This window comes from Pteropus medius, unplaced genomic scaffold (assembly GCF_902729225.1).
Source record: "Pteropus medius unplaced genomic scaffold, Ma_sr-lr_union100, whole genome shotgun sequence".
Classification (NCBI taxonomy): Eukaryota; Metazoa; Chordata; class Mammalia; order Chiroptera; family Pteropodidae; genus Pteropus; species Pteropus medius.
The window spans coordinates 51,619,426-51,645,026 of record NW_024349800.1 but is presented as its reverse complement, the minus strand read 5'-3'; the positions used below and the strand labels follow the sequence as shown (position 1 = coordinate 51,645,026).

At 37.0% G+C, this 25,601-nt stretch overlaps 1 protein-coding gene across 5 annotated transcripts in view; it reads right to left on the bottom strand.

Annotated features, from left to right (window-relative positions):
* ITSN2 (intersectin 2) overlaps positions 1-21,650 on the bottom strand; it is a 109,888-nt gene extending 88,238 nt beyond the window's left edge. The window contains exon 1 of one of the 5 annotated variants that reach the window (XM_039887691.1): positions 21,548-21,650. The gene's annotated coding sequence lies outside the window, so the exon portion shown is untranslated. Of the gene's footprint in view, positions 1-21,190; positions 21,413-21,507 lie in introns of those variants that run through there. The other 4 variants (XM_039887690.1, XM_039887693.1, XM_039887695.1 and 1 more) reach the window with 4 other exon arrangements.
* Positions 21,651-25,601: the final 3,951 nt, after the last annotated feature.

The following is a 25,601-nucleotide window of genomic DNA, read 5'->3' as shown; positions in this document are numbered from 1 at the left end:
AATTCAGAAAGTCATGAGCCAGGACATAATCCTAAATCTGTCTAATTTTAAAGCCCATGAACTACCCATGGGCTTTAGCTGTCTCTTCTTTTCTTAAATGGGGATAATAATTAATGATAAGTAGGTCACAGGTTCCTGCAAGCAGCAGGTCAAGTTAATGTTGCTACTGTTTATAGGGGCAAAGAAAAACAGGCCAGAGACGCCCTACAATACATAAGCCTACATCAATCATACACATAAATCAGGGAGTGTTGGTTATTTCTTACCTCTTGGTATAACCCTTTGAGAGGAAGAAAGGGTAAGCAACATCTTTCCAGTTAAATGCCTGATGCCTGTTTCAGCATCCAACAAATACCTCTCTACTCCTTGGGAGGGTAACATGTAATGATGGGCAATCCTGTCAGTTTGCAGTTGTATAATTTAATCACTGTGTTAATTACTTTTGGTTTTAGAATATTTTTGTGGAGATTTTCCTGTTTATTATAAATTAATGGAGAACTACATTTTCTTTTTAGAAACCAAGAAAATATGCATGGTACAAAGCAAGCATAAGGCAAAGAAGACTGCTTTGATTTAATATAATCCAAATGCAATTTGGAGAATGTGGGAAAAATTCATACTAAATAGAAATGCTTGAACAAGAGTAGGAAACTCTTCTTCTACAAAGGGTCAGCAAGACTCAGGAAAAAAAAAAATGTAGCCGTTGTAATAAAAAGTAACTCAAGGCTGGATTTTTTGTTTGGTTAGCACAGAATTACAGAAAGAAAGAATTACAGTAATTAGTCCAAAACCCTAAATTTTCAATTTGTAAAAACTAAGATATTTGTACAAGCTCAAGCAACTAGTCAGTAGCAAAACTGGTCCTAGAAGCTACATCTCTTATAACTAATGCTCTATTTTTAAAAGTTTCCTAACTTCCCTGAGGATACAACCTAGAATATTTACTAATTCTATAGATTCTGAGGCCTATCACTAGGAGACTGTGACTCAGAAGGTCTTTATGTGAATTAGGGCATAAAGCTTCTAAAATGGTCTTTCTGCTTTGAGACCTATAAAAAATAATACAAACAGAGCCACTGTAAAATGGAGCCAGAGCTACCATCCCAGAGGAACTGCCTTGTATGTCTTATGCCTCAAACCTATGGAGTATTAAAACAGAACAAAATAACCTTTGGATTAGGCCTAAAGCAACATTATGCCACAAACAACTGCTTGCAAATCTAATCAATAACATAATTACTGTGTTTGGTGTCAGATGGGTACTAGGCTTATCAGGGTGATCATTTTGTAAGTTATATAAATGTCTAATCACTATGTTGTACACCTGAAACTAATATAATATTGTATGTTAACTGCAATTGAAATTTTTTTTAATTTTTAAAAAGATAATAAGGAAGTAGATATTATGACTACTGGACTAATGAAGATCGGACTGAAAATTAAAAACGGTGTTTGGAATTAGCATCACTACAGTTAGCTTATCTGCACCAAAAGAAATGCCTTTCTTCTAGAAATAGAATTGTTCCCCTTTCCTTTCTTATAAATACCTTTTTCTTTTGTTTCCTAATCAGGACATTATTTGTGATTCTGTCTAAATCAATGCTTCCCAAATAGCTATTCTTTGATCTCAAATAAATGCTTGTCTCTTATTTGAGCCTTTTAGTTTTTAGTTAACAGACCCTTCCACGGAAATACTAGTTTTTTCCAAAACATCCATTAACACCCTTCTCCTGCTTAAATTATTCAACTGATTACAAGTTAAAGCCCAAACTTTAGTATGAAATATGGCACCCTTCAGAATCTCACCCCAATCTACTTTCCAACATTCTGTCTGGACAGTTCCCCTTGATTCAGATGTCTGAAGTGCACCTACCTTTTCTTGAAACAACGATGCTTTTTTCATTCCTCTATTCCTTTGTAAAGAGCTGTTCCCTTTGTCACAGTTACCACTTTCTAGTATTCTTCAACTCCCAACTCAAATGTCACCTCTTCTTTGAAAGGCTTCTGTCCACTCAGATAGTCATCTACCTTGTGGGTATATCCATAACACTTATTCATCCCACAATAACTTCATTTATCATACTGTATTTCAATTTTGCATGTTTCACATGTTTGCCTATATTACCTGTTTAGGCAGAGATAATTTTTATTTAATTCTGTATGCCTAGTGCCTAAACCAGGTCTCCCACAGAAAATGCTCAATAAATGCTGAACAAATGAATTGGGTAAGTGAATAACATAACTGGGATATGAAGAAGAAGGAAGAAGGAAGAAGGGAAGAGGAGGAGGAGGAAGAAGAGGAGGAGGAGAAAGAAACAAAGCAAGGGAAGTATGGAGAGAGGCAATGTTGAATTGAATATTTAGAAAAGAAACTGGTAAGAAAGCAGAGTTCACTTCAAACTTCTTCCTTGAAACCCTGCAGGCATCAGAGCCATGGATTTTAGACCAAACTGTCCTTTGCAAAACAGCCCTTTTGTAACTTTTTTTTCTTTGAAGTATACTTTTAGAGATAAAAGTTTATTTCCCATTGAATTCTGAAGGCTTTATAGTAGGATGGAAAAGAAGACTTAGGTTTTTTCAATTATAATTCAAATCACACTGGTTAAATGTTAGTTAGTTTAAATAAATTTGACTGAAGATTCGATACTCAAAAACAAGACAATCGAGTTCCTGAAGGAATATTTTAAATAACTTTATCCAGTTCCTCCTCTACTCCATGTCCTATATACACAGAGCCAACTCTCCAAACTTGCTGATTAGTTGAGAAAAATGTTCCTTCTTCATCTGATTCCCAAGGAGAGTAAGGTCAGTTCTATGAGAGAATGACTGCCATAAAGTTACCTACTTCTTTACAGTTTCTAAAGTAAGACAAAATTTACAAAGTACATATATTCTCCATACCTGTTCCCCATCTATTCTTTCATTTATCCAGTTATTTACTTATCAAACATAAGTTTGAATAGTCGCTGTAATAAAAGGATCTGAAGAATGCTATAAAAACCCAGAAGATAGAATACAAATGGGAGGCAAATCAAAGTATGGTACATATCACAAAGAAGGTAATATTTGTGTAAGAAATATCTAATATGAGGTCAGTGGCAAAGTAAGTGGATTCTAGGTGTCCTCGGAGTGAAAGACATTGTATAGGTATATAGATAGGCATGTTACAAAGAAAAAGTATCTGAACCTAACAAAAGGTTAAAAGAAGGAAACTACAATAGCCAGTTTAATACCAGAGACTTTCCTATTCAAAGAAAGTGTGATTTGAGAGTGATGTGATTTCAAGGCACTCAATCATAAGTGCTAAAAGTGACTTCAGAAACCCAGTAGTTCCAAATTGTGCTTGTTGGAGTTCTAGACATTTCAAGGAGATACACAGAGGTGGGTTAGGTAGGAGAATGGAGGATTAGGAGAGAATAGTAACTTCAATAAAAGTAGCTGTTTTTGTGTTTTACATATTGAGGCTGCTCTATATTTTTTTTCTATAATATTTTATGATGATTTTTTAAAAAAGTTAAAATATTATACTGAATGCCATCTCCTTCATTTTAGAAATAAAGAGACACCAACACAATAAAGTAACTTGCCAAGATCACACAATTTAAGGAACAAAGTATGTCATGCTATTGATTTTGACCTTCATTGTGCAAGTTATGAAAAGCCAGTATTTAGAACACAATATATGTTCCAGCTAGAGATCCAGATGTGGTAGTTACCAAGGACTGGAAAGAGCTGTCATCATGTCAATGAATGGCATTATCCAGGGAAAGCATATATGAGAAAGAGAAGAACCTGGTCTTTTAAAGGCAGAGGAAGAGCATTCTGACAAACAGTATAAGAGTGGAACTGGATTTGAGTGTCTTGAGACAGGGACACCAGTTATGAAGTAAGTGGCATAATCCAGGTAGTGAGAATTTGCACTTGGGCAATAGAGAATAGGCATTTCAGAGGTAGAATGGACAGGATTTTCTGATCAGCTAACTGTGGAAGATGAAAGAAGAGCATCACAGATGAGTCTCTATCTTGGGTAACCGGAGAGCAGTAATATTAACCAAGACAAGAGCTCTAAGAAAGTAAAGATTTGGATATTAGATGTGGGGAGTGAGCAACAACATGTTCAATTTTGAGCATACTCTATCTGATGTACCTACAAAGACATCCAGGTGGAGACATCAAAGACATAGGAAGAATTCCGTTGAAGCTAGAGACCCAGATTTGGTAGTCATCAGGGACTGGGAATAGTTGTAATCATGTCAGTAAATAACATTATCCATGGAAAGCATGTGTAGAAAGTAAGAGAACAATCAGAACAGAATTTGAGAAAAAGGTGATAAATCAGGATATAAAATTAAGGAAAAAATTTCAAGGGGATAATGGTCATAACTGCCAAATGTCACTGAAGTCAAGACTAAGCCATTAGTTTTGGCAGTCTGTTGTGAGTACAGCTCCAGTACAGTGAACTGGCTGTAAAAGCCTAGCTGAAGTAGATTAGGCAATAAATGGGAGATGAAGTGTAGGTGACTCAAGAAATATGATGTTAAGGGAAGGGGAAAAAAGGGTGAGAGGAGAGACAAGAAGTCTCAGGAAAAAGGCTTTATGCTTTTTAGATGGGAGAACAAAACCACTTTTAGAGGAAGAGGGAGAGATTTAATTTCCAAAAGGAAGAAGAAAAGGAAGTTACATAAGGAAAGTTAGGGGCCAGAGAAAGTCAAGAAGACAGCTCTAGAGTACAAAGGTAGAAGAACCTGGGACAGACATTTCTGGCTCTGGGAATAAAAGACAGGAAAAGAAGGAAGGATGAACAAAGATACACATAAGTTTGGAAGCAGAAGAAAAAAGAGAAATTACAGCTTTTCTCTGAAAACCTTCTTTCTCTATTTTCCTTGGTCTCCAAAGGGCAGGGCTAAAAATAGACTCTTTGATCTCCTGGGCCCCCAGGTACCTAAGCACAAACTTCTCCTCAAGCCAAAAAAGAGAAGGTCACATGCAAATCAGTTCCCATGAATCAATCAGATCTATGCATTTCAGGCTTGTATTCAAATTAGCTTATGCCTTATACATCAAAACATTTATTAAATGAATATGGGGAAAAAACAGTGAAGGCAGAGGTAATAGTACATGCAGAAGCAGAGTGAAGAGTGTGGTTTGGGAAAAGGTGGCAACTTATTTGCATGAAATAGTGATGAGCTAACAATGCAAGGAACTATAACAGCTGTAAAAATAAGTATTATATTAATACCTAGCTAATAAAATTATAAATTAGCATGATAATCATTCTGGAAAGTAATGTGGAAACATACTTATTTATAACCTGTCTTATTCCAAAAAGAATTAAAGCTCCCACAAAAATATAAAAACATTAAATTAAAAAGTAGATGGGTAATAGAAAATAAGTGTTCACTATACTTTCGACCTTTGCATGTTTGACATTTTTCGTAAATTGAAAAGAAAACAACAGCTTGTCGTTTATGCATCTGACTTGACCACTGGCTGTCTTCCTTCACTGTTGTCCTCTACCAACCAGAGTAATTCCTTGATGTCTTTAACACCTGGCTCACCTATTCCCTTCTCCAACATTATTTCCTTAATGATTCTTGGTGATGTTCTAATCCATACAGATGATCTTGCCCATATCCTGGCCTCTAAGTCTTTGAACTGCATTCCAAAACTCTTATCCTCTATTTTATCTTAGCCACCTACTCCCTGGTCACACCCTAGGCCTTATAATTTCCAAAAACTGTACTCTCTAATCCAGCAGTCCCCAATCCTTTTGGCACCAGGGACTGGTGCTCCTATGAGAATCTAATGCCAAATGAGCTGACGTGGAGCTGAGGTGGTGATGCTAATGATGGGGAGCAGCTGCAAATACAGATGAAGCTTCGTTCACTTGTCTGCCGCTCACCTCCTGCTGTACGGCCCTGTTCCTAATAGGCCACTGACTGGTACCAGTCCAGCAGCCAGGGTATTGAGGACCCCTGCTCTAACCCATTTCAACTCTCCCACTCTTCCTTTAACAGTATCTATCTCAATAGCCCACTCTACTTCCCTGACTCCAACAATTCTTCAACTCTACAAGGACTTACAAACTATTGGTATTATCGAATTTTCACTGTCCCTCATTCTTCCTTTTATCCTCACATCCTCTAAGTACTATATATTTCTCCTTACCCAAATTAAATACCACAGTCCACCATTTCAAATAATTCTTACATACATCCTCAACTTCACTCTCCTCTGATCCTGTATACTACACATCTGACAAAATCCCAATCCTAAATCCAATTGTCTACTTATGTCACGACCATATAAATGAAGTCGCTAACTGGTCTTGCTTTTAAATTCCTGACCGCTACTCAAGTGGACCCTAAGTGCCGCCTGAGAAGGCCGCATTTCCCTCACATATTTGCTCTCCCCATCTCCTTGATGACTATTTCACACTCTTCTCTTTCAGTCTCCCAGACTTGGAACATGTGTTGTAAATGCTTTTTATCTAGCTTGTTGCCTTTCAATTTTAAGGCATCTTTTATTATACCAACTTCATTTTTATACCAAAATTTGTCGATCTTTCCTTTATGACTATTGAGTATCCTATCATGATAAGAAAGGCCTGTCTCATACCAGGCCTCATATTAGAAAATTGTCTTGTATTTTTTTTTAGTACCTATACGATTTACATATTTTTTAATTTATACATTTGATCTATCTAGATTTTTATTTTGGAGTGGCAAGATAGATATGTCTAAATTGTTTTCTCCATTCTTCTACCACTAACAATGTTTTTCTAAGACCATTTACAAAATAATTCAGCCTTTTCCAACATCTAAAATATACCTATTTTCTTATACATTGTTTATATATAAGCCTGGATTTATTTTGTTCTGTGGATCTTCCTGTGTACTTTTGTCTTTGAGTTCTAAGTACCATAGTGTTGGATTATGCAAATTCCTATTTACTCACTATCACATTTTTTGCAGATTTTTCCTGAGTAGTCTCATATGCTTATTTTTTCATTAAATTTAAGAATCATTTTTTTAATTTCAGAAAAATAATTGTTAAATTTTACTTGGAATATTATATTAATGGATCAGTTTAAATAAAATTAACATTGTACAATATTGTCTTTTCTTATTCAAGAACATTTATGCAATTATTCTTTTTGATCTTTTAACAGAATCCTGCTCTTGCCTCATTTACCTCTAGCTATTTCATCGTTATAGTAAAAACGACAATAATTTTATAAATTTGGTATACAAGAAACCTATTCATTTGGGTGCATTTATATTGCAATGACTATGTCTGGTTAATTTGCCTGCCCAGTCCATGGTTGTTTGTCTCACAACAAAAACATCACATTCCAACAGGGGAGCAACCTACAATACAATTAACCAGTGCCACTCAAAATTGTCAAAGTTATTAAAAACAAGAAAAGTCTGAGTAACTGTCACACCAAGAGAGGCCTAAAGAGTCATGAAAATAAATGTAATGTGGTATACTACACTGGATCCTGGAACAGATAAACGACATTAGGTAATTAAGGAAAACTGAATAAAGCATGGACTTTTGTTAATAATATCAATATTGGTTCAATAATTGTAACAAATGTACCATATTAATGTAAAATGTTGATAATAGGGGAAACTTGGTGGAAGACAGGTATATGGGAAACTACTATCTGCTCAAATTTTCTGTGAATTTAAAAGTTCAAAAAATTAAGTATATCAACTTTTCTCAAAAGGCAAATCCCACAGAAGTAGGTTTAAGACAGAATAAAGGTAAAACATGTGCCTCTAAATTTGGCAACATTCATCCAAATAAAATACTCACTTAATCCATTTATAGGAATTTGTCTTAAGAATATAATCAAAGGAAAACAGAATGCAAAGATGCATATCATGATGTCATCAAAATCAGAAAAAAATACAAATAATTTATCCAATATAGAAAAGAACAAGATTAGTATTTAGTAGATTAGTGTATAGTATTAGATTAGTGTATAGTATTCATTCAGAATACTATACACTTATTACAATTGATAATTTCAAGGCTATATTAAGTAGGTAATGTTTATAAGTAAACTTTTTAAAAAATACAAGATTCTAGAATATGGATGCAAATATTCAAAATTATATATGTATATGTCATGGATTAGAAGAAAACCTCTTGAGAGGAAGAACTTATCTTTGAGAATCCAGCACCAGAGTTAGGCAGAGTAAATGTTCAATATATACTCAATGAGTAACAATATTCATCAGTTTTATTTATAATAGCAAAAAACCTTGAAATCTAAACATCTGAAATCATCAAATGGCTAATAAATCATAGTCTATCTACCAGATAAATAACACAGCCATTAAAACTCATGAAAATTGTGAAGATGGGAAAAAAATCTTCCATGCAATAGACAAAACCTATATAATATTACAACTATGTAAAAATGCTATATATATATATATATATATATATATATATATACACACACACACACATACATATACACACAAATGTACATATGTGTGTGTGTATCCTGATTAAAAAGCATCCATAATGTTAAAAGTAATTGACTTAGAAAGATTGTGAGTGAATTTTTTTGATCTCTATTTTCCAAGTTTTGTTGTTGCTGCTGTTTGGGCTTTTTATTTTTTAATCTCATATGACCCACATATATCAAAATGTCAAACAATTAAAACACAAATATTAAGACCTTAGTAATTCAATAAAGAAAAGTCTACAGTAAATTTACAACTTGTTTTTCAAAAACCAGGAATGCTATCTCCACGGTGTTTTCTCTGACACCAATTCTCCAATACCAATTGGGTGTCCAACAACTCAATTAAATTCTGACACTAACTGGTGGAAGTTATCATAGTCCCATGTGAAGCCTCAGGCCCACAAGACTGCCCCCACTTCAGACACTAGTCACAAGTCCTGGGCCATCTTCTGATCAACTGGCTATAAATTGAGAGTTCTGATAACCCCCTTCTCAGGTTTGATAATTTGCTACAAAAGCTCAATGAATTCAGGAAAGCTAGCTTACTTATGTTTACTGGTTTAAATAAAAGATACAACTCAGGAACAGTCAAATGGAGAGATGTACAAGGCAAGGTATGGGAAGCAGGGCATGAAGCTTCCATGACCTCTTCAGGCATGCTACCCTCCCAGCATCTCAATGTAGTCACTGTTCTGGAAAGTTCTCTGAATCCCATTGTTCTAGAGTTTTTATAGAGCTCAATCTCCAGCCTCTACCTCTCCTTCCTGGAAGTCGGTCAGCAGGGCTGGAAGTTCCAGCTCTCTAATCTCTTGGTTTTCCAGATTGTCCAGGCTCATCCAGAGGCTATTTAGGAGTGCCACCCAAAGTCACCCAATTAGCAAAAATTCAGGTGTGATGGAAAGGGACTCATAATAAGACACTCCTATCAGGAAATTAAAAAGGTTTTAGGGGCTCTGTGCCAGGAACCAGGAAAAAAGATCAAATATATTTTGTATCATGTCACGATCTTTTAACCCAACAGCCAATATTGGTCAGAGCCTTGCCCTTGTCAATTTTTTAGTTTATAATGAACAATATTAAATAACAAGTCTGTTTTACCAACAACATTGAATTGAAATGATCGGTCTTGTCTCAAATCCAGCCGTGCTGCATCCAATGCTAAACCCCATAGAGGAAAAGTACACTCCTCTACAAACACCCTACCACAGGGACCTAGAGACTGGCATCCAGTCTGATGCCAGACCTCAGCAGGGCCCGCAGAGCTTTTATCTGTGACTAGTGGTTTTCAATCTCAGCCAAAAGACACACAGAACAAGAAAGGAAAGAAAATCAAACTAGTAGCCAATGGATAAGAAAGCATTCATCTATTCCTATTCTATCAGGCCAACTTAAAGTTTGTCTGTTTTTTCAATATCAATAAAATATAAAATAATAAATGTGGAATAAGAATTTTAAAATCAAACTCCAAGTTCTGACAGGGAGAAAAATTACCAGGAAACAAAAAGAGGTATTCTAATATGGAATTAGTCACACTAAAACCAATAATGTATCCAGATAATATCTATCACTAAACATCAGAAACACCTAACCAAAGCAGTCTTTCCAATTATGTAATCCATTCATTCTCAAATTATTCTAACCATGGCCCAATTATGTAATCCATTCATTTTCAAATTATTCTAATGATGGGAAAAGAGAGAGAACCTACCCCCACCTGCTCCCATTTTCCAGTCGAAAATTAACTGTATGATGAAGAACTATAGCAATGCAACAATTACACGACAGCAAATGGTCAATAAAATAAATAACAGTAATTCTAAAATTGCACTACTTCAAGAATAGTAGCAATTGGAACCATATCAAACTCAAGACAATACCAATGATGCACAGAAAATAGTATCCATCTGAGTATGAGCATGCATAGCAGGAATTTTTCAATGCTGCCAAAGCATTGTATACCTAACCAATTTCTTACAAGAAAACCAGAGCCCTAAGACAGCTCTAGAAATTGGCTAATTTTAGTTATAAACACTAAACTTCAGTAATCCTTAATAACTCAGATTATCAGTAAGTAGTCCATACTAATACATAAAAATCAAAGACTATGGGAATGGAATAGCAACAATAGCCCTTAAGAATTGAGGAAATGACTTGCATTTTGGTTTTATTCATCAGGAAAAGCCTCCTGACCTTGCATGTATCTTGAACCATACCGGGGAAGCAGAAATCCAATCCGATAATTTTTAACCATTTTCCACTGTGACTCTATGTAATAGCTCACCAACAGTATAAAATCTAATCTCCTAAATTGGACCCCCATATACATTGCTGATGGAAATGTAAAATGGTTCAGCTGCTTTGGAAAATAATTTGGCAGTTCCTCAAAATGTTAAACATAGGCCACCATATCTCAGCAATTCCAGCCCAGTGGAAGTGAAAACATAAACCTATGTCTACACAAAAACTTATACGCAAGTGCTCAGAGCAGTATTATTTATAACGGCCAAAAAGTGTATACAATCCAAATGTCCATCAATTGATAAATGGTTTAACAAAATGTGGTACATCCATAAAACTGAATTTTTTGACTATAAAAAGGAATAGAATTACTGATGCATGCTACGATATCATGCATGCTACGATATGAATGTACCTTAAAAACAATATGGTAAGTGAAAGAAGCCAGTCTCTCAGTTTCTCTCAGTCTCTCTCACACACACATCTCTCTCTCTCTCTCTCTCTCTCTCTCTCTCTCTCTCTCTCTCTCTCACACACACACACACACACACACAAAACACAACACACATACTGTATGTTCCCATATGAAATGTCTAGAATAGGCAAATTCAGAGACAGAAAGTGGCTACCTGGAATTAAGGGTGTTGTGGGTAGGGAATAGAGAGTGGCTGCTACTGGGTATAGAGCATTCATTTTGGGACGATGAAAATGTTCTAAAATTAGACAGTGGTGATGGCTGCACAATTCTGTGACTATACTAAAACCACAAAATTGTAAACTTTAAAAGGGTGGATTTTATGGTATATGAATTATATCTCAATAAGGCTGTTATTAAAAAATCTAACTTTCTTCACATGGCACCCAGGATGCTTTAGGGTCTATCCTCTGCTCACTTTTCCAACATTGGAATACGTTCTTTCTACCTCCACCCCATCTTATTCCAATGCTCCCTCTCTGTGAAGCTGTGGAATTACCTACCTTCTCAGTGATACTTCCACCTATAAAAGCTTCCTTTGCTATATTCCCATTTCATCTCGTATTTATCTCCATTAAACTACATACCACCTAGTATTGTAACTTTTGTGTTCGTGCCTGCGCACCTCTACTAGACTGTGAGCCTATATGAATGTCTCTTCATCTCCACAGACCTAGTGCCTCATAGTCCGCCAGACGCTAAAATATCATTTAACACAAACCCTTTGACTCTAAGGGATTAGCACTCCTTCAATTGCACTGGGGATAAGCAGGTTGACAGACTGGAACGTGAACTTTGAAAACAGACCAATCTGAGTTCAAATCCTACTGCAATTACTCCTTAACCTTGGGGACTTCCGTAGGACATAGCTTCAATTTTCTAATCTATAAATGCAGACATTTGTACCTAAATGCCAGGTTGTTTTAAGGCTCAGATAGCATGTCTGTAAAGCATCTGGCACATAGAAAGCACTCATAAATGATGGCTATTACTACTATTACTTTAACATTATTTTCAACTACAATAGTTAACTTGACTTCACTGAATTGTTACAACAAACTAACTCCATTTGTACCAAATACTAATAAAAAGGAAATGTATTTCTTATTTTAATCAATATTTGAGAAAAAAGTTACTATTTTTTCTATCCTCAGCTTAGGGCCCCAAATCCACACAGCACGCTGAGACATAAAAACTTCAAAGAAGATAACTCTTCTATACTAACTTAATCTTAGTTCTAGTTCTGCAACTTTGCATCTCCAGTTTAAGATGTTTAAATATAGATTATAAGTTTAGACTTTTATAAATGTTAAGTTTAGCCTACAAAGAATCAACTAATAAACCAAGCAGGCATAAAAGAATAGAAATGGTAAACTAATACTGAAGTAGTTAGTACTCCAATTATATTGAAGATTTAAATTAAACCAATTTAGGAAAAATTAGTCAACAACTCTGAACAAGACAATTCACCCACACAAAAGGGAAAAAAAACATCTAGGACTAGCTTGTGACTCAGCCTTCACTGCTGTTAAAGGGCGGGGGGCGGAGCTATTTGGCTTATTCTCTGCTGCTCTGCTGTCTCATATCAGGACTAAATATTAAAGCAAAGTTATTTACTTAAGAAGTACAGAGGGAAAAAATTCATATAGATGCTTTATCTCCGAGTAAAATATCACCTCTTTGAAACAAACATAACTTTCCAAGTTTCAAAGCCATTCAAGAAAACAGAAAAAAAAAAAAAACCAGATTCATCTATATAAATATTTTAAACTTCTGTTGAAAATAAAATTCAAAGGTAAACTAATGGGGGAAAAAACCAACAAATATGACATTCAATATTTTTATGTACAAGACCTATTAAAATAGATAATGAATACACTTAGACCTCAATAGACACTTTTCCAAAGAGGAAATAAAACTGGCTAATAAATGCTAACATTACTAATAACCAAGAAAATGCAAATGAAGTTTCATTTACTCCTTATAAACTTATTTAAAAAACAAGCCTCTGCTAATATTCAGGGCTAGCAAAGGTGAGAGGAAATGACTGCTACAGACATAGCTCCTAGGAGTGCAAATCAGTATAGCTCTTCAGAAGGTCATGGGAAAATATACAGCAAGAATCCTATCTATGTTCATGTCCTATAAGCCAATAATTTCACTTCTGGGAATCTGTCATAGGGAAATAATAATAAATGTGGGAATTGCCTTATCTATAAAGATATTCACTATAGTTATTAATTATAGAAAAAAAATGGAAATAATATGAGAGTCCCATAATGGTGGAATGAACTGAGTCAAGTATTATGCTGTCACTTAAATCAAATTCATAATAATATGTGAATTATATCTCAATAAATCTGTTTAAAAAATAACAAGTTCAGCTAGACCATGTAATAACATGGAAACTGGTTATGTTCTTATAATTTAAAATTTATGATATAATATAAATATGTATTTATCATTATGAAAATAATGATGGCAGACAACAATTACTGAATACACTGCATACTTACCAAATGCCAAGCCTTACACTCAGGTCTTCACATGTTATCATTGCTACCTTATTATCATTGTTATCATTATCATTATCAGAAAGGTCTAACGCTCTGGCCACTTATCAACTGTGGGGCTGGTCCAAGACAAATAACACTTTCAAGGCGGACTCATGGTAAAAATTTTCATAATCCCATTGAGAATGTTAAAATTTTTTTGAAACCGAATTTTAATTATTTCAGAAAAGAAATAGTGCCCCTACCTGCCCCCTCCCTCTAAGCACACAGCCCAAAGTAGTAGCCCAAGCTAACCCAATCAAGACAGGCCTGATAATTATTATTATTGTTTCATTTATGGAGAATGTATATGAGATGGTCACACTAAACATACATGATCTAGTCATAGTTCATATCCTCATAACAACCCTATGGATAAATATTATGAAATCTCTACTTTTTAAAGAAAACTGAGGCTTAGTGTGATTGTTACACTCACAAAGCTTATAAAAGGCTAAGCTGAAACTAAAATCCCAATGAGACACCTAAAAGCCATGTTTCTAGCTAAAATGTTGTATTGTAAAACATGTACAATAATATATATGTAATAACAAACAAAAAAAAGAAGTGGGAAAACACTAAAATGTGGTTGTCATTGGCTGCTGGACTTAGAATGACTTTTTCTCCTACTTTTTTTTCTATTTTACAGAATTTCTTCAATCCGCATGTATTATTTTAATAAAAAATACATAAAGTGCCCAAGACCAGCAGTCAGTAGACCTAAATATTAAACTAGTAAATTAAGACATGAATTTTTCTTATCAAAGCTAGAACCGAAACATAATGAAGGCTAGAGAGAAAACAAGCTGAGGTCTAATCAAATGTGTTATGGCCAGGGAGAGCTATGAATGGAACCTGAAGTCTGGAAACAAAAGCTTCAGGGTTTGTTCTCTCCCCTAAGGCTCTATATAACCCACCATCTCACTAAACTTCCCTGGGCATTTCAGAATCTTATCAAGATCACATCAGGACATTCTAACTTCCCCCATACTTGAAAAAAAGGGGACTGAGGTGAAAGAGGGATTTATTTCATCAGGCTTTCCCCAGAGGCAAGGTTAATAATCCTCGAAACCACTCTAAATAACTTGCTGTTTCCAGAATGGGAAATTTCCACTTCTGTTTTCAACTCAGTTTTAGTCTCTGTGCCCCTCTCTTGTCTCCCCCTTCCCCACCCACCTTCAAAGCCCAAGTTCCAATGCTACTTTCACAGTGTAAGTTTCCCTGTTTTACTATATACTTGGAAGGTTAATTCTCTTCTTGATATCATCAACATCACCATGAACATCTTTAATTCAAATCAACAAGTATTTATCGAGTCATTAGATGTATAATATCTGAATAAGAAAAGGGAATACAGAAGACGAGAAAGACCAAACTTAGAATTCTGTAAGGCTATAAAGAAAGGGCAGAAGGTGGGCACCTAACTTTGTCTTAAGGAACTGAAAAGTTGTTAGTTGAGCAGTCCCAGGGGAAATGACTCCTACAGTGAGTGATAAAGAACTAAACAGGTAGAACCCAGTAGGCTAGGAAGAGAAAAGAGAATTTTAAGAATTGGGAGCAGAAATGGGAAAACACCCAGAGGAAAAAGCTGTTTGAGAATTAAAAAGACAATGTCAGAGAACTTTGTAAGTGGAACTATGGAACGAATAATAGCACCTACCTCACAAGGATGTAAAAATTAAATGAGTTAATAAATATAATGAATCAGAAGAGTGCTATACACGAGAGGTACTATATAAATGTTAGCTATTATTAATAAAAATCTATTTTAAAAAAACTAGGAAACAGACTTGAAAAAAAATTTACACCTATATGGCAAAGAATTACTATTCTTTTTATGTTAGGAATTCTTAGAAATGACGAAGAAATAAATATGCCAATGAAGTGAGAAAAGGGCAGAGACAAATATTTCTCAAAAAATTTTGAAGTATAACCTTATTAATACTCAGAGAAAAAAATTAAAACACGGTGGTCTTTATCATATTAGCAGATTGAAAAAAAAAGCTGTGTTTCTGAGGATGTGGGGAATAGGACTGATGTCACTTGGTAAGAGAACTACAAACCTGTACCAATAAGTTTGTAGAAAACAACTTGGCAGTATGTTTACATGGCCCTTAGGAAGTGCCCATACCTTTTGATCCAACATCACTACAATTACTAGAAATGGAATCTAAAGAAATAATCATAGGTGTGAACACAGGTGGTTACAAGAACAAATATGAGATAATGATATGAGAACAAGATGTAGAGTCAAACTAAGGTCATATCCTATATCTACCACTTTTTAGCTGTGGGATCTTGGGGAAATTACTAAATCTGTCCTTGCTCAATTTTCTCAGCTGTAAAACAAATAACAGAACAGCTCTTGAGGCTGAAGACTAAATGAGGAAAAATATGTAGAGTGTCTCAAAAGTAACCTAATATAGTAAATGTTCAATAACTATTAGACACTAACATTCAGTAGTAGCATGGCAATAAAATATATTTTTATCAAGATAATTTAGCCAATAAAATTATATTGCAGATAAGTATGGAATAAAATGGAACCATACTTTTGATAAATACTAATAAGCTACAAAGGCGGTTACATAGCATAATATATAATGTAATTCCAATTTTTGCAAAGAAACATTTCTAGGAGATCTACCAAAATATTAACAGTGAACATTTTTCTGGGTAATATGATTACTTGTGGCTATTATTTTCTTCTTTCAATTTCCCTGTAGCTTTCCAATTTTCCACCAGGGGCACATATTACACATCACAATAAAAATGGTATGAATAAAAAAGCCTACAGAATTTAGAAACAAAAACAACACGGCACTTTAAGGAAAATTCAAATTAAGGTATCCATTCTAGACAATTTGACAAATCTCTGCTCTAGACTCATGTTGTGCCTGGTTTTTGTTTTTTGTTTTTTTTTTTCTATCTTAAGTTACTAGAAAATAGAAAAATTCAGAGATTTTCTTGGTGCAAACCAAATAGTAATACTAAAATGATAAACATTTATGTTGAATACAATGACCTGAAATACTATTGTTTACTCATAAAGTGCACACAATAATCCTTCTCCAGTCTTGAATTCTTTAATAATAATTTTGAATAAGACAAATTTACTTCATCAATTATCCCCACCCACACATTCCCTACCCCCATTTCCTGTCTTACTTTTCTCCGTGGCACTTTGCAAATTCTAACCTCTAAGCATTTTTTTTACTCTCTCTTCCCCCTTCTTGAATATAAGCAGCACAAAGGCAGGTGGTTTTGTGTACTTTGTTCAATACTTATACACTCAGTGCTTGGACCAGTTCCTGCAACGTAGGCACTCAATATTTGTTAAAAGAATGAATTCAATACCATGAATTATGAGTAGCTTCACTAGATTTAAAACTTTTTAAAGAAGAAAGATAGTAGTTGAGGATAAAAAAAAAGTTAAAGCAAGATGGCAGAAAAAGAGGGAATAAAGACTTTTATATTTTTCATTGAAGCTCCTAGAAAGACGAAGATGAGGTAAAGTCAACCAAATGAGGAAAGCAGTAGCAAAGGTGGATTTAAGAGGGACCTGCAGCATGAACTTTTTCAAAAAGGGATTGGTACCATTCGATAGACTAAAACTCAGGAACCAGAGAGTGTGTTCCGAAAAAACTGGGTTATTTCTATCTAATCTAAATGGCTCTTTCTATCTCAATCATCTAAGTGACTCAGCTCTCTGGGACCCAGGAGAACTCCAGATTCTGGATGTAGGAGTTAGGATGCTAGAAAGAGGCAAAACTCCGAGTCATAATCACGGAATGAGGACCAGACGCCAGAAGGAAGGAGAGGTAGGCAGGGAAAGCCTTTCAATGTAGGTTGTCTCTGCAGCAAGACAAATCACTTTATAAGCACTTCGCTGGCAGTTTAGCAGAGGGAAAGCCTAAAATGCTTCTAGTGAGAAGGTAAATGGAATTTAATTAAATCTCATGTCATAATCATGGCTTCTCTTTCACCATTCCAGTTTTCAGGACTTACCACAAAGTTAGAGAATGAATACTACACACACATTCTCAGTCTGCATTGTTCTCAGCAAATTTCATTAACTTTTTTCTTTCTTCTTACATTTCATTAATTTTGAAGTTCTCACTTATATTCACCAAAAGTATTTAATACTCATTAAAAAGTAGTCACTAAATATATAAGTTGTGAAAATTCATTAATTTGCCCTTAATTCCCATTTTATAGATGAAACAAAGCTTATAAAATTAAAATAGGTTGCTCAAGGTCATACAACCATTTAGTGTTGGAGCTGGGGGAAGGAGGTTTAACTTGAAAGCCTGTATACTCTTATCTACTATAATAATGATGAAAATAAATAAAATTTTTATTAAACCTCATATACTTTTCTAACATGAATCTGTATTAGTGAAGAAAATGATCTAGAAAACATAAAACAGTGCTTAAATGAAACAAGCTAAATGTCTACCATTTGGTAATACATCCCTAAATGTCTATCATATAACCACTGCTGAATTGCTTCACAAGTAAATAAATCATTCAATGTCTGATATAGCTGTGAAATTATTTTCTGAGTGAATCTCTCAAAATAATACTATACATTTGCAAATGAAATATGCTGCCCTCTCAGAGTTTTAAAAATACATTATTTCTTTATGTATTCACTGTCCTATTTTTGCTGTTTTCTCCCCTCCTCCCCTACTTCCTCTCTGCCTTCAGATCCTTTAGACCGGTTCAGTTCCTCCTTCTCAAGAATACCTAAAGGTACATTCTACTCAACAGGACTCTAACATTTGGCTCTGTGCTTTATAGTTACAGGATGGTACAAAGTCAAAAAAGAACTCAAGTAAAATATAGTGTTTCTGCTGCATCTTCATCTCTAGATCTATTCCTTTACAGAATTCTAAATATTTTTCTACCTCACACTTGGAATCCTGCCTTTAACAAATTAGCACACCAAAAAAGTCTGCCTTTTTTTAGCCTTCCTTCAAAAATAGTTATTACACAATTTTTTCCAAAAATAAGGTCAAAATACAAAAAAAACAAAACACAAGTAAATGCACTGTTAGATGGCAATACATATATCACATTTTTAGTAATGTAATTAGTTCATTCCAAATAACTTCTGAAACTTGTTAATATAAATGCTTTACAAGTAAATATATGAAAATGCTAGTTACTTATCAATAGACTAATATGTACTTTTTATTCATTTCCTCAACAAATATTTATTAAATGCCCAAATAACCATTCTCCGCCGCCCCCCGAACCAAGATCAATGAACCAGATAACTGCACAGATGCTGAAGTTAGAAGGATCTTGGTTTGAAACCTGGCTCTTGTACTTACTTACTGGCTCAGAGAGCTGCCTAGAGCAGTCAGTTAACCTCCAGGTTAACATTTCACTTAATTATCTGATGGGAGGGAAAGAACTACTGGTAAGGTCTTTGTGAGCTTTAAATGATTACGTAAAACGGCATAGGTACTAGCATATAGTAAGTGCTCAATAAATGACAACTATGGTAAATATATTTTAATACTGAAGAAGATCATTAAAGGAGATGGCCAATAAATGTTCATTTTGTCTTACTAGAAAGATGAAAATTGTAAATTTTTCTTTAATCTCTATATTAAAGTTACATTAAAAGTAAAAATCCTAAGGTTATGTTAGAAATTTTCCACTTTTTAAAAGAGTGGCATATTAAGGTATATAAGGTGAAATCACCAAAGATCAGAAAGAAAAGAAGATGCATAAAGAAAGCTGCTGAGTTTAAGTGATGGGTATATAAGAAGTTCCTTCTACTATTCTATTTTTATGAAAATGCAAAAATGTTTAAACTATAATTCCAATCCAAGAACATGCCTAACACATCTCACATTCAGGAGATCAGGATTTTAGCCCTGACATATGTTGAACAACATATGTTGAACAACAGTACCTCCCTGCTTGCTCGATTATTAAGTACAGGTCAAGTTTTCTCAGACAATGTTACCTTTCATTATAAAAGTGAGCAAAGGAAACAATTATATGCATTAAAGGGTAAAAAAATGCAAGCTTCTCAGCTGCTCATTAAGATTACATTAAAACAGCAGCACTGCACATTTTCCCATGCCCTCCCAAAACATGAAATTCTGCTTGTTCTTAAATTAAGCTTTTAAAAACAACTTCCACCTTACATACTTTTGAAATTACAAGGGATATATGTCAATCATATCTCAATAAAGCTGGAAAAAAGGAGAAATTACAAAGGAATTGAAAGCACAGCGAAAGAAACCCAAAGGTGTGCACATCAGAGCTGCTACTATCTTTAAAATTTGAGGGACGTCATTATTAATCTACGTAAAGGTTTTACGTGATGTTTCTAGATTGCATTTAGGTTTTATCGCTGATTAACAATATAGGAAACTAGCAAAGGGAGAGAAGCAATTTTCTTGAGAGGCTTAAGAAGCTTAACCTACAGAGTCCACACTACCTAAATTAAGCTGACTAAAACAACACAAAATTTCAACACAAACACATCGCGCCTATTTCTCGGTAAGCAAGTAAGCACAACCGAAAACGAACTAGAGCATTTTCTGTGTTAACCTTAATTCTTATAAAGTGGTTGTCTCTATCAAAAACATTCTTAACTCGTAATTACTATAAGGCTCAAATAAAGCACAGTAGCCACTGGCAATCATTTAACGATAAAGCACATGAGTAATAAATCCAAATACAGCATTTTTTTACGGAATGCGAAGCCATCTGTAGTTTCAGCCTCGGTTTACCTATTCATCACTCACATGCGGGGTTTTTTTTTTTTTTTTTTTTTTAAATAACAAGCAATAAACTTTACTCTGGCCTAAGAGACTGCACATCTCCGTGCTCCCTGTATACCCTGGAAGTCAAAAACGCTCAAGTCAAATTATAACACTTCCCAACTTTGGCTTAAAGCGCGCGGTGGACGCCGAGCATCCGCCCCCTGATTCGGGCTACTTTGCCGCACCGGGATGCGGCTCACCTAACATTCCTCACCCGGGGAAAAGCGACCCCGCGAATATAAAATGAGTCCCTGAGGAAGCGTGCGCGTGCCCCTCGGGGCTCTCTCACGCCCGCACCCCGAAGGCGAGGGCCCCGCCGCCCTCAGCGGCGTCCGCACCTGCCCGGAGAGGCCGCGGCCCGGCCCGGCTCGGCGCAGAGAGGGGGCAGCCCCGCCCGGGCCGCCTGGCGTCCCCCGCCGGCTCCGCGGCGGGGGCAGGAACCCGGGGCCGGAGGTTTCCGCTGGGCGCTGCCAAGCCCGCCAGGGGCCTAGCGCGGGGGCCGCCCGGGCTCCCCAGGACCCGTGCGTGTTGGCGGCGGCGCGCAGCCGCCCCCCACCCCGGCCCGCGGAGCCTCCCCGCGGCGGGCGCCACGGCGCCCGCACCTGCCCCGCGCCCTGCCGCAGCCTGGGCGGGCGGCTTCACCCACCTGGCGCCTCCGCCGCGCCTCCCGCACGTCACCGCGCGACCACGCGGCCCTCGGCACCAGCAACGCGGGCACGGGCGGACGCCGGGAGACCCTGCTCGGCCGCCGCCGCCGCTGGCTTCGTCGCCAGGCCGCCGACAGTGAACCTGTTGCGCAGCCTGTCACGGCCGCTCCGGCTCCGCGGCGCCGCCTCAGCCCCACAACAACATGGCGGCCGCAGCCTCCGCAGGAAGCCGGGGGGCGGGGAGGTAGGCGACGGGCCGGGCAGCTGACGGCCCGCCCGCCCGCTCCCGGGCACCGACTCCCCCACCCTCACGAACCCGAAATTGGCCGGGGCGCGGCTCCTCGCCCTCAGAGTACCGTGGTCCTGGGCCCCGCGGGCTTGGTCCAAGTCCTCCGCTCTCCCCTCAGGGAGGCCTCGAAGCCCCGGACCCGCAGCCCGTGATGGAGCCGCGACGACCCACGGGCTCCTCCTCCCCGAGGTGGCATGTTGAGGTTGGGTGGTGCGTTTCCTGCCACAGCAGATCCCGCGGTTTTGGAAAGGCCCAAGCTTCTGGCACATCCCTATTGCACCCCTCTTGGGGCTCTCTCGGGCGCCTTCTCGCTCACCCTTCTTGGATCTGGGAGCACGGATTCCCTGGGGATGGGAGAGTGGGGCGGGAGGTCGTTACCCCCCTGGCTCACGGGTCTGTTACAGGCCTCTTAGACCTCCCTCCTCAAGTACCCCAGAAAGTCTAACCGTGCCCGGAAGTCACCCATCTAGCATTTTTCACCCTCCTCCATAACACACTTTTGAAAAGGTCAACCTGATAGGGGCCTCCCCACACCCATCCACGCACGAGAGCAGCTCCCCCATATATTCTCACAGAGCAGTGAGAAGACATCATCTTTCCGCGGATTTCACTACCTGCCGGTTTGCAGTGGCTGAATATCCCTCCCCATCCCGTAGCCTCCTGACAGGGGAAGCTCAAACTCAGTATCTCTTTTTTTTTCTCCCCTTTTGGTCTCCTGGTCTCATAAAAGACCAAACTTGACACAGCACTCATTTAAGAGAAAGGATTTTGTTACTTGGAGTCAGTGGTTCCTCTGGGCATAACAAAATGGGGGGCCAAGACTCAAGATTTCTATTGGCTTTTAGAGGCAGAGCAGGGGCTGGTCTCGTGTTCAAAACTCCTATCCCTATAACTTCCGTTGGTAAAGGAGAAATCTGTGCAGATCAAATGATCCCATGGCTTCCTTTCATTCCTTACCTGTTGCGGTAGATGAAGGTAGCAAGGCTGGCTTGAGAGGGATGGCTCCAAAGCTCAGGCCTATCTGAATTGGCCAATCAACTCATGGACCTTAGCAAACATCAAGGATGATAAACAGGCTTTTCCCGCTCTCACATTCAGTGTTTTTCCTAACTCTTCGATTAGGACTTGACCAAGACCTGACAGACAGGTCCTGAGCTTCAGTGACACAGAGAGGCCTGACTCCTTTGTATTAGTCTAGGAAGTTCCTTATCTACTGGGGACCAGTCAATCTGCAAACAAACCACCCAAGCTAGGAATAGCACTCTTGAGCACATGGTCTCATTCCCCCAGCAGACATCACCGATAATTGTGGTACTTCCTCTTTGAGCCCATACTCAAGAGTTTAAGTTTCTGAATATTTCTCAACGTAGGGCTCCAAAGACTTGGCCTGTAAGGTGAAACCTATTTTTTTATTCCTGATAGGCAGATCTCCAGTCTCTATTTCCCTCCCATTATTTATTTGGTGTCATTTGTGTTTCTGGGCTCTGGACATGGTGCAATTCACCTTGAGTCCTCTTTCTTCCTGAAAGAGGTGCCAAATCCTTGGCAGGGCAAAAACTAAGTTTGTGGGAAGGAATATTTACAAAGGAATTTAAAGAATTTTAGAAGACTTACCTTAAAACCGAAGAGCTAACAACCTCTTATGGAAATTGGTGTCCTAAATACAACTGGGAGCCTACAGTATCCCAAGTTCAAAAACAACTATATTCCAAGGTTTCATTCAGAACTTTGAGACCAGTTTGTCCATCCTGTCCTACTCTTTCAACAGTTGTGATTCACATATGTGATACATCCACCATCCCAGTTCTATGACTTCCTTTTCTCTTAGGGCACGCCTTGGAACTACATCTGTATTTCTCAACTTAGTATTTCCCAAATCCCACTACCTCCAGCACCAACGGGAGATCAGATACCTGGGGGAACTAAGTCCTACTTAATACATATAGAAAATACCTGTCAAGTCTAAAGAAGATTAGGAATTATTGTAGGGTAAGAAGGTTGAGAGGTCAGGGAGGGAATTAGGTATGTTAACATTTCTCTTCCCCTAGTTCTGCCACAATTTAGGATAGATTCATAGGCCAGTTCCTGATAGCCTATGTTTATCATGGAAACATTTAATCTGCTTTCCTTCCCTGCACTGATTATCCCCCCCTACCCTCCCACCAACTATATATATATATCCTATGTTCTATCAATCTCCCTGTTTTCAAAGATTCTATTCTTTACCCTATTCCTTCCCAAAACAAACCCACAGTGATCGGAAGAGGATAAAACAGAACAGAAGCAATTGCAGACTCTAAGCATCCCATAAGATAAATACATGGGCTTATAGAGTAGGAAGGCTATGAGAACTTGGAGCTCATATGTCATACCTCTACTAGTAGTAAATCTGCCAGGACGATGCTATAAATAAATAATTTATAAATATATTAAGTGGAATAGGGCAACAAAAATAGTCTTCTGATTTACACAGATGCTTATCGTTTCTGGTGTGCTTCATTCTTTCCCGATGATCCAAGTTACCATCTGAGATTTCCCTTCAACCTGAAGAACTTCCTTTAGTGTTTCTTGTTCTACAGGTCTATTGGCTACAAATATTCTTAGTTTTATTTTACCTGAAAATGTTGTAATTTTGCTTTCTTACCTTAATGATATATTCCCTGAATATAGATTTCTGGATTGAATTTTTTTTTCTTTCAGCATTTTAAAGATTTAAAAAATTTTTCTTCTGACCTCCATGATCTCTGTTGAAACTTGGATGTTGATCAGATAATTTTCTCCTCTATGTAATATGTTGTTTTCTCTTCCTGGTTTCGAGATTTGCTCTTTATCTTTGGCTTTCAACAATTTAACCATTATGTGCATCAACATGGACTTTTGTTGTGTTTATTCTGCTTGGTGTTCATTCACAATCTTGTATCTGCAAGTTTCTGTCTTTCATTAAATTAAGATAAATCTTAGCCATTATTTCTTAAATACTTTTTTCTACCTCATTCTCTCTCTCATTGCCTTCTGGCATTCCAAATTCATGTATTTTTTTTTTTTTTAGCTTATAAACTTGTTAAATTTATTTTTTATTGTTAAAATTTATTTTTAAATTATAGTTGACATACAATATTATATTAGTTTCAGGTGTACAACATAATGCTTAGACATTTATATACCTTACAAAGTGATCACGCTGGTAAGTCTTGCACCCATCTGACACCATTCATAGTTGTTACAAGATTATTGACGATATTCCCTATGCTGTACTATTTTTATAACTGTCAGTTTGTATTTATTTCTTAATCCCTTTCACCTTTCTCAGCCATCCACCCACCCCCTGCCCATCTGGCAACCATCAGTTTATTCTCTGTATCTATGAGTTTGTTTATGCTTTGTTGGTTTGTTTATTTTGGTTTTTAGATTCCACATATAAGTGAAATCATATGGTATTTGTCTTTCTCTATCTGACATTTTACTTAGCATAATACCCTCTGGGTCATCCATGTAGTCACAAATGGTAAGATTTCATTCTTTTTTATGGTTGAGTAATATTTTGTTATATATATATATATATATACACACACACACACACACATACATACGTACATACATACATACACACACACATAAATGCTGCAACTTCTTTATCCATTCATCTGTTGATGGACACATATCCATGTAGTCACAAATGGTAAGATTTCATTCTTTTTTATGGTTGAGTAATATTTTGTTATATATATATATATATATATATATACACACACACACACACACACATACATACGTACATACATACATACACACACACATAAATGCTGCAACTTCTTTATCCATTCATCTGTTGATGGACACATAGGTTGTTTCAATATTCTTGCTATTGTAAATAATGCTGCGATGAACATAGGGGTACATATATATTTTTGAATTAGTGTTTTGGATTTTTTTCAGATAAATACCCAAAAGTGGAATTGCTAGGTCATATAGTTGTATTTTTAATTTTTTGAGGAAACTCCGTACTGTTTTCCATAGGGGCTGCACCAGTTTACAATCCCACCAACAGTGCGCGAGGGTTTCCTTTTTTCTAACACTTATTTGTTGATTTATTGATGATAGCCATTTTGACAGGTGTGAGG